The sequence below is a fragment of the Erpetoichthys calabaricus genome, chromosome 9, assembly GCF_900747795.2.
Source record: "Erpetoichthys calabaricus chromosome 9, fErpCal1.3, whole genome shotgun sequence".
Lineage (NCBI taxonomy): Eukaryota > Metazoa > Chordata > Cladistia > Polypteriformes > Polypteridae > Erpetoichthys > Erpetoichthys calabaricus.
This window is the reverse complement of record NC_041402.2, coordinates 53,071,741-53,087,100: the sequence shown is the minus strand read 5'-3', so window position 1 is coordinate 53,087,100 and position 15,360 is coordinate 53,071,741.

The window sequence follows — 15,360 nt, the reverse complement described above, 5'->3', positions numbered from 1 at the left end:
CAATGTTAATTCTTCCAGCTAAAGTGAGATGAAGGGTTGACCATCTATGCAAGTCTTGCTTGATTTTTTCCATACAGACAGCAAAATTTTGTTGATAAAGAGCTTTATGCTTACTTGTGATGTTTACCCCTAGATATTTGAACTGATCTGCGATGATAAAAGGGAAGGTGTCTATTCTAATATTGTGTGCTTGAGAACTCACTGGAAAGAGCACACTTTTAGTCAAATTAATTCTGAGACCAGAAATCTTTTGGAATTCTGTTAGGATTGTAGGCATAGTATTTTGTGGGTCTGATATATACAATACCATATCTTCTGCATATAAAGAAATTTTCTGTTCAAGTCCTTCTCTGATAATCCCCTTTATCTCATAAGCATTTAGAAAGTGAACTGCCAGTGGCTCAATGGCGATTGCAAAAGGTAGTGGTGACAAGGGGCATCCTTGTCTGGTACCACGTTCTAGTTTAAAGTAGTCTGAATAAATGTTGTTAATACAAACTGAAGCTTCTGGATTGGTATACAGTAGTTTAATCCATGCACAAATGTTTGGGCCAAACCCATATTTCTCCAATGTAGCGAAAAGGTAGTTCCATTCAATCATATCAAATGCTTTTTCTGCATCCAAGGATAATAAAATCTCTGGGATATTTGACTTTGTGGGTGAGTATATTACATTAAACAGGCATCGAAGATTGGACGCTAAATGTCGGCCTTTAATAAATCCAGTTTGATCTTGTGATATTACTGAAGGCAGCACTTTCTCCATCCTTCTAGCTAGGACTTTGGAGTGTATTTTAACATTATTATTCAGAAGTGAAATTGGTCTGTATGATGCACATTGTAATACATCCTTATTTTGTTTAGGAAAGACGGTGATTGATGCTTGACGAAAAGTTTGAGGTAGAATTTTATTGTCTCTAGCTTCTGTTAATGTTGCTAATAGAATAGGAGCTAGCTGAGTGGAGAACTTCTTATAAAATTCGGCAGTGTAGCCATCGGGGCCTGCTGCTTTCCCACTCTGAAGTGACTTTATAGCATCTAGTAATTCTGGTAGCGCTAGAGGTTTATCCAACTCCTCTGCACTAAGAGTATCTATTTGTGGTATCTGTAATGCATCCAGAAATGCAGTAGATTGTGTCTTGTCTTCTTTAAACTCAGAATATAAGGGGATTTATAGTAGTCTCTAAATGTGTGCATTATATTTTTATGGTCAATGATTATGTATTCGTTTTGTTGGTAATTGCTGGGATTGCATTGTGAACTTCTTGCTTGTGGATTTGTTGAGCTAAGAACTTATTAGCTTTCTCTCCATGCTCATAGTAATGATGTCTTGATTTAAAAATGAGTTGTTCAGTTTCTTTAGTTGTTAAGAGGTTGAGCTCTGAATGCAGAGCCTGCCTTTTCCTATGAAGAGCCTCACTTGGACACCTGGCGTGTTCTTCATCTATTCTAGTAATTTTGTTGGTTAGCTTTGATACCTGCTTGCTTTCCAGTTTATTTCTGTGGGAAACATATGATATAATCTGTCCTCTTAAGAAGGCCTTCAGGGTTTCCCAGAGTGTCCCTGCAGAGACCTCTGAGGATAGATTTGTCTCTAGAAAAAAACTGATTTGTTTTAATATAAATTCTGTAAAGTTCTCGTCTGCTAATAAAAGTGGGTTAAGACACCATCTGCGAGATGAGTATGTGGGGCATAATGATTTTATCTCCAGGATCAGAGGGGCATGGTCGGAAATAACAATAGCGTCGTACTTTCAGGATTTAATCGTAGGCAAGAAATGGTTATCTACAAAAAAATAATCAATTCTTGAGTAGCAATGATGCACTGGTGAGAAGGAATGTGTTCTTGAATTTGGGTTTAGAAATCTCCAGGGGTCTGATAAGTTGTGGTCAGTTACAAACTGTATAATTATCTTTGCAGTGTTAGGTGTCATCGCCCCTGTGGCAGGAGACCTATCTAGGTCTGGATTTAAAACACAATTAAAATCCCCAGCCATTATAATTTTATGAGTGTTCACATTGGGAATGGATGCAAATACATTTTGGATGAATTCCCTATCGTCCACATTGGAAGCATAAACATTTATCAAAATCACTTTACAATTAAATAAATTACCCATAACAATAATGTATCTCCCTTCAGGATCAGGTACAACATCTGATACTACAAATGAGACTGTTCTATGTATGAGAATTCCCACACCTCTAGTTTTTTTTGTAAAGCTGGAATGGAACATTTGGCGTGTCCAGTCTTTTTGTAGCTGGAACTGGTTGCTCAATAAGTGGGTCTCCTGTAAAAATACTATTTTAGCGTTTAAACCTGTTGGGTGAAAGAATACTTTCTTTCTTTTTAATTCGTGGTTCAGGCCTTTAACATTCCAGCTCATAAAATTAACTGTCCCGTCTTGGAGACACTGATTCTTAATTTTTGATGTCATTTTGTAGTCTTAACCAAAAGTGAGACTGCTTTGACCTTAATTTCAAATTTTCCCAGGGGTTATTGCCATGCAGTGTGTTGTTACGTTGATAATTATAATTAGAAGGATTAAAAGAATAGATTGCAGATAGCTTCCTCTCTTTCTCTCCCTCCCTAGTAATCCCCCCTCACCCCGCTTTGCCTCCCCAGGTGAGGCTGAACCACACTTCACAAAGTCCCAGTCCTCTGACATACCTAGAGACCGAGCACGTCCAAAACAAAACAAGCCCCCAGCAGCAGTGTATGTGAAATAAAATAGAGATATCTACTATAAGCATAAACTATAAAAAAAAGAAAAAAAAAAGACAAAATCTTCAACATTCTTGAAATGTTAAGATAGTAAACCCAGGGAATGGTGTTAAACAGTCTCCTTTAGAATAGTAAATAAAAAGAAAGAAAAGAGTTACTAATTTAATTTCTTCCACACATACATAAACGTGTATAACTGTAATTAAAATAAAAACAAATAGTGACCGAGAAGGGAAAAGGATGTATATTTACGGTACCATTGTCATTGCAAGTGGATCAGACAGCCGGTGATATCTTCTTTACGATGCCATGACAGGGTGCGACTCACGGTCTTATTTCAGGAGAGTGTTGGGATCAGCTTTCTTAACTCTTTATCTGCTTCCTCTCTACTGGTAAATATGTAATGTTTGCCTTGAATCTCCACTTTCGGTTTGGCAGGATACAAGAGGCTGTATGTGATATCGGCTCTTCGTAAGCGCTGTTTAATATTATAAAAAGATGCACGCTTAGTAGCAGTTGAGGGTGAGAAGTCAGGGAAAATACGAATTAGGTTATTTTCAGACATAATCTCTTGTTTCTCTCCAAGAAGTGACTTTACATTTAACTTAGATTGTAACTTCTCGAAGCGCACAATAAAGGTCCTGTTCTTAGAGTTGTTCAATCCCTGTATGCGATAAGCTGCAGCTATCTCGGTGTCTGATTTAAAGTCCTCTCCAATTATTTTGGAGAATAGTTCAGCTACAAATTTCACTGGGTCTGGACTTTCGCGATTCTCAGGTAGACCTTCAATTCTAATATTATTCCTTCTGCATTCATCTTCCAGAGCAGCAAGTCTGTCTCTGAGTTTTTTGCATTCGGAATTCGCAGATGTTGCTTTTCCATTAGCGGTGGATGCTAGATATTCAGCTGTTTCAATATGAATCGTGAATGTCTACTTAACTTGCTCCAGCTGATTGGCAGATGTGCTCAGTTTAGACATATTTTCCTGAATGTGCTCCTCAATTTTTTCCAGCATACAATTAAAGGCCGCCTCAAAGCTATTATATACGGGTTTCTCCGAGTCTTTATTATCCTGCTGCAGCTCTTGCAGCTCTCGCCGCAGCTTCTCACTTGTCTTCTCACTTATCCTCTCGTTTGTCTTGAGCATACTATTTATTTATTTCTTTATATCATTCTTTATCTCTTGCTTGAGCTCAGCGATCATCACTTTTAGTTCGGACAGATCATTTCTGCTTTTGTGCACTGTAGGTGAAGTGGCGGGCTCTATTACAATTGATGTTCTCGGCTCGTGAGGAGTAGGTGAAAGTGCAGACTGCAAGGCCTTTTCCAGTTTCAAGTGATCTTCTCCAATCAGCGAGCTTTCATGACCTGCATCACTTGCACATTTGCTCCCATTTTCGCTCTCAACTGGAGACGATGCAGCGGACCGTGGTCCAGAGGAGTCTGGGCTTTCACCTGTCTGTTCCAGGTCAGTCGCTGATAGGCCGTACCTTGAACTTGAACTTGGACTAGCCTGTCTAGGCTTGGATGTAACTTTAAGTTTCTTTTCTGTTGTTTATATATGCTTGCATATACTGTAATAGAACCCTTAGGTTGGATAAATACAGGATACCTCGGGGAAAATAAGAAATAAAACACTGCTGCTAACGGAGCTCAGCTTCAGACGTCCATCTCCCGCAACGGACGAGACCAAAGGAAGTAAAATTGTTTTAAAAGGTTACTCAAGTAAATGTAACAGAGTAAATATAACTCGTTACTACCCACTTGTGCTTCTCATATTATAAAATCATTGGAGAAGCTGACTGAAAGAGCTGGCAAGCAAAATTAATGCCTATTTGGACCCTCTCCAGTTTACATACAGTGCAAAGAGAGGGTGGAGGACACTACAGTTACACTTATGCATCTTCTGTATGAGCACTTGGAAGGTTCCAAAACCCACAGCAGATTACTGTCTTTTGCTTTTGCACCTACTTTTAATACCACCCAACCTAACATTTTAGCTATGTTTTTTATTGTTCTAAAGTCATCTACTGGGTCACTTCAAGGTTGCTGTATATCTCCTGTTCTATTTATTCTGCTGTTGATAATTTGGCTAAGGGATATGATTATTCCCAGTTACAACTAAATATCTCAAAATAAAGGATTTGATATTAGATTTGTGATGTTTCCCTCCTTCTCTTCAGTCTTTAAAGACAAGTAAAAGGGCTGTAGCTGAAGCAGTACAAGTGTTTGGTGATAATCACTGATAATTAGTTGACATTTGATGTGAATGTAGAAAAGATTAGCAAGAAAGAGGAGAAGATTGTATTTTTTCTTAGAGAAGTACTAGTTTTTTTCCAACATTAATTGCCTACTAATTAAGAGAAAAAAAAACAATTAAAAATTAAGAATTCCTATAAAATTGGTGAATTAATATCAAAGTAAAAAATGATTACATTCTTTTCAACTAAAATCCATTTCTGCTATGAGCAACTTTGCTCAATTTAAAAATGAAATTAAAGTGCCACTATTAATAATTACAGCCAGAAAGCTGGAGTGAGCCAAGTGATTAAATAAGAAATTCTATTAATAGCAAAGACTGATGCTAAATTAACTAACTGGTTTGGGCAAAACTGTGCAGTCATCCTGGTCTTCCAAAACCAGGATAGGATATCCCTGTTGTAAATTAGTTGAAAACAATAGCTTATTTTGAACTTAAGCAGAGATGGTCATTGAGGAAAGAAAACATTTCAAACACACTACTTTCAGCTAGGAAGGTGAGACAGTGATCAGTTTACAAGCCAAAAAAAAAAAACATGTCTCTCTAGAACCTCAATAATGACATCACTCAATAATGGTGACAAAATCAAGATCTTTGATACCTGAGAGTTACATTTGCCTTTTTCAGTCTTATATGGATTCCTATGTTCTTTGGTAGGCCTTTCCTTGACATTTCAATGTAGGGACAAGACATTCAACTCTTTAAGATGAAAAGCTGTTCTGGGTTCATACAGATCAAAGGTAGTCCCTGGAGCTTCAATCATAATAATACTTGACCTTCCAGTGGTATAATTCTGGGGTTTTAATTCTATTTCTGTGCTTATTTTGTACTTCTACATTTTTATGATGTTAATAATTTGTTAGTTTGATGAAGTCACCATGTTGTGTTTTTTTTTTGCATGCGAATGGCCATGTTGTTACTGACAATAAGTCCTGTTGCCAAAACAAGCATGCCAGGTGAATGACAAATGACATCATCACAGCAACCTCACTTAAGATGGCGCCATACTAAGTATAGCAAGCAGGTTTATGGATATTAAACAAATCTTTTGCCAAGTGTTAGTGAGAGGTAATTCTTTTTTTTCTAGATTTGTTCAGAGAACATACATCGAGGAGGTGGCTTTGTAAGTTTTTGATTTATTTTTGTGTGGTTTCCTCATATTTTTTTGGTAATATTTTGTGTGTTAATTAATTTTTTATTTTATTTGTGTTTGCAGCATCATGTCCATATTGTTAGAAATATAATTGGTGTGCATCTCCAAATCCCTATGCATATGCATATGACTTTGTTATTTACAGACTTCAGGAAGCAGAAGGCAGAACACACTTTCTTCTGTATTAGGAGAAATGCTGTTGAAAGTATGGGCATCTTTAAGTTTTTTGGAGGGGCCATCACTGATGAACTGAAGTGGACACACCACCTATCAGCACTTGTCAAATTTCAACATCAATACCTCTACTTCCTCAGTCGTCTGTAGTAAATTTTTGTATTTCTCCTTCTGTTGTCATACCTGTAAGCCTGTACAAGTATACATACTCACTGGCTGAATCACATGCTGGTATGACATCTGTTTGGTTTAAGATTGTAAAGCCCACCAGAGGTTGATGAAGGTGGCACAGAATATCTGTTTAAGATATATACAGCACTCTCTACCTAAGAAAACCAAAGAGTATAATTAAAGGTCTCGGACATCCTGCACTGTTTCTCTTCTCACTCTGTCCATCTGGCAAATGGTACAGGGTCACTGGCAGGGGCAACAATAGTTCAGAATTGGTTTCTCCCCACAGGTCATATGGTCACTGAACAGTCAGTAATAACTGAGGCTAAGGATCTATGCTAGTCTCTGGAAGGTTGCTGGTTCAAATCATGTTACTGCCAGAAGGGATCCTACTCCATTGGGCCCTTGAGCAAGGCCTTTAACCTGAAAATTCCTCCAGGTGTGCTGTACAATGGCTGACCCTGCACTCTGACCTCCAAAAAGTCATGTGAAAGGACAATTTGTCCTCTGGTATTAATAAAGAATATCAAATCAAATGAAAATGAAAAAATAATAATAATGGTTGTAACCTATAAAGCACTGTATATGTATATAGAAACAAAAATCTTCAATTGTACTGTTTATCGCATGTATTTGTGATGTTAGAAAGAAACTAACTTTAATGTTGAGTGGTTGAAGGTGAATGACAGTCCAACCAGTATAAGTCTGTGTCAGAACAAGTGGTCACAATCTTAATTGGGTGTTCGGACTTTTGTCATTCAATCATGTTACCCCTCCCATTTCAAACAGTTGCAGTTCCCTCTAAGCGTATGTTTTACAGCAATACATCTCTGGCTAAGCTGCTTTTGTGTATGTTTCTTGCTCAGATGATTGTAGTTTAGAATTAACAACAATATTTTTAAATATTCTTAAACCTTGTAAACTTACAAGTTGCAATGCCTCTTACTTATTTTTTCAAGGACCAGGTTTACTTTCTCACAAGTCTGCATTGTCCAATAGTGAATAAATAATTTTGATTATCATTTGATTATAACAGGAAATCTTCTAATAAGATTTTTTAATATATTTTCTCTGCATTCATTGGATTTTTTTTACTCACTCTCAGAAATCCTCTTGTGTATTTCAGAGTCTCTGATCAAAAGAAAGCCCTGTAAACATTTGCTGCTTTATGGTCTTCCTCAGCACATTCAATACTTCACCCAAATTGCCATGACATTTTTTTTAACCTACAGAAGATCTAAAAATTGTTTTACATCAACTTATGAAAAGCCTCTAGAGATTCATGTTTGCCATGTTGTGAAAACATTGACACATCCTATATGCTCATTCTTAATTTAATTTTTTCCCCAGATTACAAAAATATCTTTTTCCCCCATGGTTATTTCAGCTTTGATTGCTTCAAGATATTATTTGCATTCACCCTTTTACATACTATACACGTCACATTTGCAAGGATTTAAAATATTACCAATATGGTAAAACATAGAAACATCTTAGAAACACAATTTATGGACAACAGTTGTAATATCTGCATCTGATGGTAGTGAAGTGAAGTAAATATGGAAATGTTACAAACTATTAAATATATTAAATTAATCTGATGGAATTGCTTACTCACTCACTGCAAGCACGCATTATGTTATACATATACACATAGAAATATGTGTATGTTTAAAATATATAGACCAATCTTACTCATGAGAAAAGGAAATTCTACACATCAGAAATTGAATGAACCAAAGTCATAGCACAACATACAGTATAGATTATCAACAAAGTCTCTGACTAGTCTTCAGAAAGGTCTCTTTTTTGATGGTGTTTTGAGAACTGCTGCTTGCAGTTAATTAGGGGTTAAATAAGCACAGCAGGGTAATTTATGCAAAAGTAAGAAACATAAATTATTTTGCACATATTAAACAATAAATTTACTCTAGTTGCATTATTTTAATACTAAATTTAATCAAATCTGCATTTGACCCAATTAATTGTTCAGGCTGCCAAACCTCACTGAAGACAATAAACTGCGACAGCACTAAGGTAAAATCTGTTATACTGGAGAACTCACAAAAAAAAAGGGTTATCATAGTGTAAAATAATTCTTCTATTCATGTTACTTGTTTCAGTCTTGGATAACATTTCTCTTTAAGCTGTAATTTTTAATGCCTTATGCTGTTTATCCAAGAAGGTATGTTGCAATTTATGAAGCCAGAAATGCTTCTATAAACACACACACACATGCGCGTACACACACACACAAATATATATATACTATATATATCTATATATATATATATATATATATATATATATAGCATATATATATATATATATATAGCATATATATAAATAATATACACACATACATACCAGATGGTATTTTCATACTAGCATACTTAAGCATATATTTACAGTGATGGTAGTGCTTTGTTAAATGTCAACAGATACTTTAATGAAACATTTTAAATTATATTATTTGGATTTAAAAAAAATATTTGTTGCTTTTAAGTCTTTTTTTAGAGACCAAATGCCATTTCTTGTTTTCTGGCTGGTTTTACTTGTCACACTTCACTGCAACTGTCTACTCCAATAACAGTTTCATAGTATTTCCTTTATCAAGTGTGGCATCCTAAGTTTGGACACTTTGGTGACTTTTTTTTATCTGATAAGAGTAATTTAAGTCATTACAAATAAGTTTCAAAATTTTATACTTACTATATGACCATATGTGTGGATATTGCTTTCTTTTTATGTTTTAAGCAGCTTTTATCACTAAAAAAACATACTACAACTGTTTTTCCTTCTATATGAACTGAAATGGTGACACTGAAGACTGTCATTTTAAAAACCGTTTGCATAAACATTCACAGCAGATTTTTTTTCAATATGTATAATGTGCAGTTTTCAGTATTTCAAACTTCAATATTTCAAGTCCTATTATTAAAAAATAAAAGAATGCTAAGAGGATGGTGCTATAGCTTGTGATGTAAATATTGTTTGTCAGTTCATTTATTAAAGAACAAAATGTAAAAGGAATTATTGAAGGAGAATGAATATTCTGGAAAGAAATAAACAATAAAACAAATATGTAATAATTCTGAAGCGTGCATCTGAACAATTGTAAAACAAGATTCAAGAAAGCAGATAAATGGTTAGGGTTCTCATGGGAGACCCTGTTTAATTTGGAGGAAAAAATATTGGATAACAAACAAAATATTGGACTTATATATCTTTCCCGTTGCCCTTAAGGTTCTAGTATTCTTGACTTTCTGTTTTCCAGTCCTCCTCCTTCCAAAGCTGTTCCCAAAATTAACACCATCATCCAGCAGAGGTCTTCTCCATTCTAAAGAAATAAGAGTGACAGAGACTATACATCACCCAAATCCTTACAACTGAACAGAGCCCTTTGGACACTCCCTTTGATTGTGCATTTAACACCACCCACATTCCCTCAATAAACAATACAATTCCAATTTAAAGGACAGCATTGAATTTGAAATAAATAGCATATATGTGAAGGGTGCACGTGTATATAACATTTTAGGCACTGAAAACTCCCATTACATTAATACTGGAATAAGGCTTAGTGATAAGTAACTGGCTAAAATTTCACAGGAATGTTTTTAGCTTTAAAGTGAAATGGTCCTTACCAAATATTCCACTTGGTATTCGCTGAAATTCTTCTATTTCCCCCCGTGCTTTTGCCATTGCCTTTTCACAGAATGCAAAGCTTAAGGGCTATTTATATTAATTTGCATATTCAAAGAGGCGTAATTCTGGGAGAAGTTTGGGGAGTGGCAGCAGGCGCATGCACGTGCGTTATTTTTCACGCTGACTGGAATTTATGGAGAGGAAGAACATGGAAGTTGACGAACGTACAGATTTATGCATCTGGATTTTTTTATGCATACGAACATTTACACTTTTGTCCTTACGCCATGTTTTACTGTGAATTCTACTCCGTTATGCATGAGGCCCCTGTTCAACTGTGTATGAAAGATCATCCACACTAAAATTAAATGCAATTAAGTTAAAATTAAAATTAAATGCATTTAATTTTTGCACAATTTTTGATGTTGTAGTTAAAAATACATTATTTAAATGATTCATTGTTTTTTCAATATGACACAAAGTATTTGTGCCAATTTGAAACACATTACAAAGCCATATTGCATTTTAATTGTGTCTTTTCGATTGCACACTGAATGCGCCTTAACTAAAATCAAACTAAACTCATTATATTTCACATGCGCATTGCATTTCTTTCAATGACCACATATAAATATTGCCAAAACCAAACAAAATAAAATGACTAATCACTATCAACAAGTGGGACAAGGGGTGTCAACAGTAATGGCAGGAAGGTATTACAATGATGACTATATTCTGGTGCTGTCACTGCTATAAACATGTTCTTTACAAGATGACATGAACAAAACAGTGGGAGGTGTAATCCTGGTCTTGCTGAAAAAGTTTACCCTAAGGTTAAGTAATCTAATATCATTTGTTGCTAATTATCAGTGGGTAATTGAGATGTGGATAGTTGTCTGTTTTAACTACCTTAATTCAGAATATAAGCAAACATTTGTCACTGTTAATGTGTTCACCTAGCTTGGATTTTTCATACTTTTTTATTAACTCCCACCTCTTATAATAGCCCAATATTATATCATCATTTTTCCAGCAGTATCTACACCACTAGGGTATGTACTAGCAGAGTCAGTAGTCCCACCATATTGCTGAGGAGATTTAAATAGTAATGGCATGATTACCAGAAGATTGGAGTTTTCAGCAACAGAATGTGAGAAGAAGATTCTGAATGAAGTTTGGTCCCTCAGGAGGATGGATGGCGTTTGCTTGTATTGAGTGAAACAATAAATACGTCTGTTTGTTTAAGGGTTTAAATTGTTCATCTTGCATGGTGTTCCTGTCTTTTTCAAATTGGTGGTTATTTAATTTACTTCTGATATCTCTTAATGATGATTGAAAACGTACAATCACTGTTGAAACTTTTCTTACTTATTTCTTACATTTCACTACTCTGTATTTGTCTTGATTCTTTTATGATCTATTGATTCTTGTATAAAATGTACAATGACACACCAGATGTGTTTGCCACCTGGCTGATAGTGCAAATCCCACACCCAATTGTTGTCTGGGTGAATTTTATACATTCTCGTTGTCCTCAACTTGCCTCTAGACATGAGCCCCATTTAATTACCCTCCTAAATATCCTTCAAGTAATGCAAATGGTGTTACCCTTTAATGGGAAGGATAGCTTGCATTTCAACTGTAAGTTTAGTAATGTGAAGAATTTCTGCTATGTGTATTGCACTTGCTCACATATGACAGGACTACTCATATTATAATAACATGACGTATTTGAGACATAAATAATGCAATTAATGGGTAGGTGACATGAGCCAAACAGCCAATCATCAGAATATTAAGCCGAATGTCACTGAATTCCTCTTAGGTGAGATTGGGCAAAGGCAGAGACAATGTGGTGCATCTAGAGGATGTATGAGCCAAAAAAGTGCATGGAGAAAAGCCTCACAAAATTCATCCAGAGAACAAGAAAGATCGAGGAGACATGCAGGAAATGGTAAAATGAACAGAAAGTGAATGCATGAAATGAACACTAAAAGATGACAGTGTGGAATGAAGAAAATGTGACAGCTTGAAACTAACATTAAAAACCCAGAATGCAAAATGAAGAATAAAAAGTGAGAGTGTAAAATGAAGACAAAGTTCTCCAGAACGCAAACACAGGGCTCTTTAATGCCAGACTGCAGTGCTAGCTCTGTGCCACCCTCGGCAAACTTGAATTGAAGAAATTAACAATAGAGTGTGCATGTGAAATGATAATTAAAAGATGCTTGCAGCATGAAATCAAGAATAAAAAGTGACACCATAAAGTGAAGTTTAAGAAATGACAGCTCGAAATCAGCATGCCCTTTGAAGGGACCTCCTGCGACGTGATATCTAAAATGGGCTTACGCAGGGAAAAGCATCTACGCCAACTCTTACACAAAGTCGCAATAAACTTGCCACAGGTTACACAAAGAATGTTTCTGAGCATATGTAAGTCTGAGGCTGACTTTGTTGGCATTGACATCTGTGGCAGGAGAGTAAAGTGAATAGTAAATCTCATTTCATTACGTACTTCAGTGTCACTTGCCTCATGCACAGGACCGAACTGCTTACATAAAATTCCAGCCCAGGAATCACCTGTGCAAAGAATATGCTGAAATAATGAACACATCAATCATATTTTTTTCGTCTCTTTTCTTTAATATTCTATTGATTCATGCGTAAAAAATACAATGACATTTCAGATGTTTTTGTCACGTGGCAGCTCACCTGGAGTGACTGCTTTCTTCAGCCCCACCGAGTGTTGGCCAAACACTCATCTGCAGGGGTGCAAATTCAGCGTGTGAAATGAACAATAAAAGTGAGAGTATAGAATGAAGACGAAGTCCTCCAGGGAGTGATTTCTGGGTTCTTTAACTCCAAGCAGTAGCACTAGCTCTGCGCCACCATGCCACCCTCGTCGAACTTGAATGCATGAAATCAACAAGCAAAACTGAGAGTGTGAAATTGACACTAGAGTGTGCACAAGAAATAATCATTAAAAGATGACTGCAACATGAAATTAAGTTTAAAAAAATGACAGCTTGAAATCAGCATCAACAAGGAAAAAGCTATCAGAGCTAATGAAAGAAACCAAGACGAACTGAACCCAGGGATGCTATTCTATTCAGAAGACAGTTAAACGGATGAACAACTATAGAGAAAAGCATTTGGGCTTCTGTAGGGCGTGAGTGTTCTTGGGTTGACCTCGTTTGGTGAGCTGAACTGGTTTTGTTTTTATTGGGACAGCACTGCTTCAGACAGACAAATATGCTGTTTATTCTCCAATTTCAAGACCACTGTACCTAAAACAATAGAACTGGACATTCCGCTATTATATAACTGAAGTGCAATTAATTTTTGTTTTTTGTTATTAATCTGTGTGTGCATGTTCATGTTCCATATGGAGGAAATTTTGGTAGCTTGAGGGAGGGTGTCTGTTGGGAAAAGAAATCACCAATAATGCATGCTATCAACTTTTTTTGCATATACAGTACAATTCCTCTTAACTGGCCTTACATTAACCGGCCGACGGATTAACCGGCCTGTTAAAATAAAATTTAAAAAAAATTTTTTAATCCTGAGTTGTTCTTTATATTATATGTATGCACTTCCTTCTTTCCTGGAATGTGAGAGGGCTCCTACTTTCCGAGAGATTTCCGTTTACATATTCCTTTATGAATTTTCCACGGTGCCTTCTTTCTACCTGGTGGCTCCTCTGCTTCTCCCATCGGGCTTCGCAACAAGGGAGTTGCCCTACCTGCAGGTGCAGCTGCCTTCCACACTGGTCCGGTAGCCCTCCGATCCCTGGCTACGTCGGGCTCCATCTGGACCGAGACTTGGGTTCTTTACCCAGCGGCCAGGGAGCTCACGCTGGGGCTAAACCAGCCCAAAGCCTCCATGACTGCCGCTGCCTTTCGATGGCCAGTCGTCTTCAATACTAGTCACTCCAGCTCCGTGATCGCTCAGCTGGAGCAACCGCTTTCTTCAGCCCCACCGAGTGTTGGCCAAACACTCATCTGCAGGGGTTCACCTCCCGGCTGCCTGCCTTTGCTCCAACGAATCTGCTTTTGCTCTCTCTCTCTCTCTCTCTCCTGCACCGGCTTTCCTCTGTCTGCTTCCTTCTCCATTAACCTCCCGTTCTTTTCTGTTCTCCCCCTAGCAGCCTCGCGCTTCTATTTATCACGGGGACGTGGATCAGATGTGGCAATTAGCAGTTCCCGGGAACAATTACAGATGCGGACGACTCCTCACCTGTGCACTTAAGCTAGGATCGCTCGCATCATGAATTCCCCAGCAAGTGCGGCGATTATTTATTTAAAAAGTGGCCTTTTTGACTTGAGCTGTGGACCTGCTACACCACACTGTCCAGTCGTTGTACGAGAAAAAAACCTGTGTGCGAAATCGTGGATGAAGCCTTGTGGATATGGTTTCTTCAGGAACGTCGAAGAGGTACAGTACATACCTTAGAAATATTTTTCTACATGAAAATAGGTATGCGTTGGATTAACCGGCCAAAACGGCAACCAGCCATGGGTCCAGTCCCGAGGTGGCCGGTTAAGATGGTTTGAACTGTAAACATAAACATAGTTGTTTGTGTCAGTGTCGTGCATGTAAGAAGTACACTTTTTTCTAATTGACTGCTCTGGATTAACAGGATAAAGGAAAGAGACAGAGAACGATATAGTTCAATGCTAGTGACCTTCCAAACATCATCCTCTTCCCTAATGGGTGATGAAGTGTAGCTATAGCTCCTTTTAGAGGCCATTTTTTACAGTTTAAATAGTAAAAGGAAAATTTCATTTTCTCCTTTCATTCTCAGACAAGATGCTGATTGTCCATTGTAAGAGTATAGAGGAGGTAAACAAAAAAAATGTGATACAATTTTCAGTTAAACATAATAAGGTTTAAGTTCTTTACTGTAATTAATGTTTACAGCCCAATTTGTTGTTTAAGTTTTTACCATAATCAAAATAAGGTTAAGAAAAATAGTTTGAAAAAAAGTGATTTATTGGAAGTAACATCTGTGGATCTTTGCAGAATTTTAAATGTCATTATCATTCAGCAATTTGGCTGTTTAAAGGTAAACTTTATGTCAGCCTCTACTTTCAAGTAAACACACTGCATTTTCCCAAGCTGTTGTTGATATATACAATCCTAATTAAGAAGCAGGGTGTGAACAACTAAATGATACTCCACTAGGCTTTGGAGCTCAACACTGTAATATTGCTATTTTCTGTTCAGCTG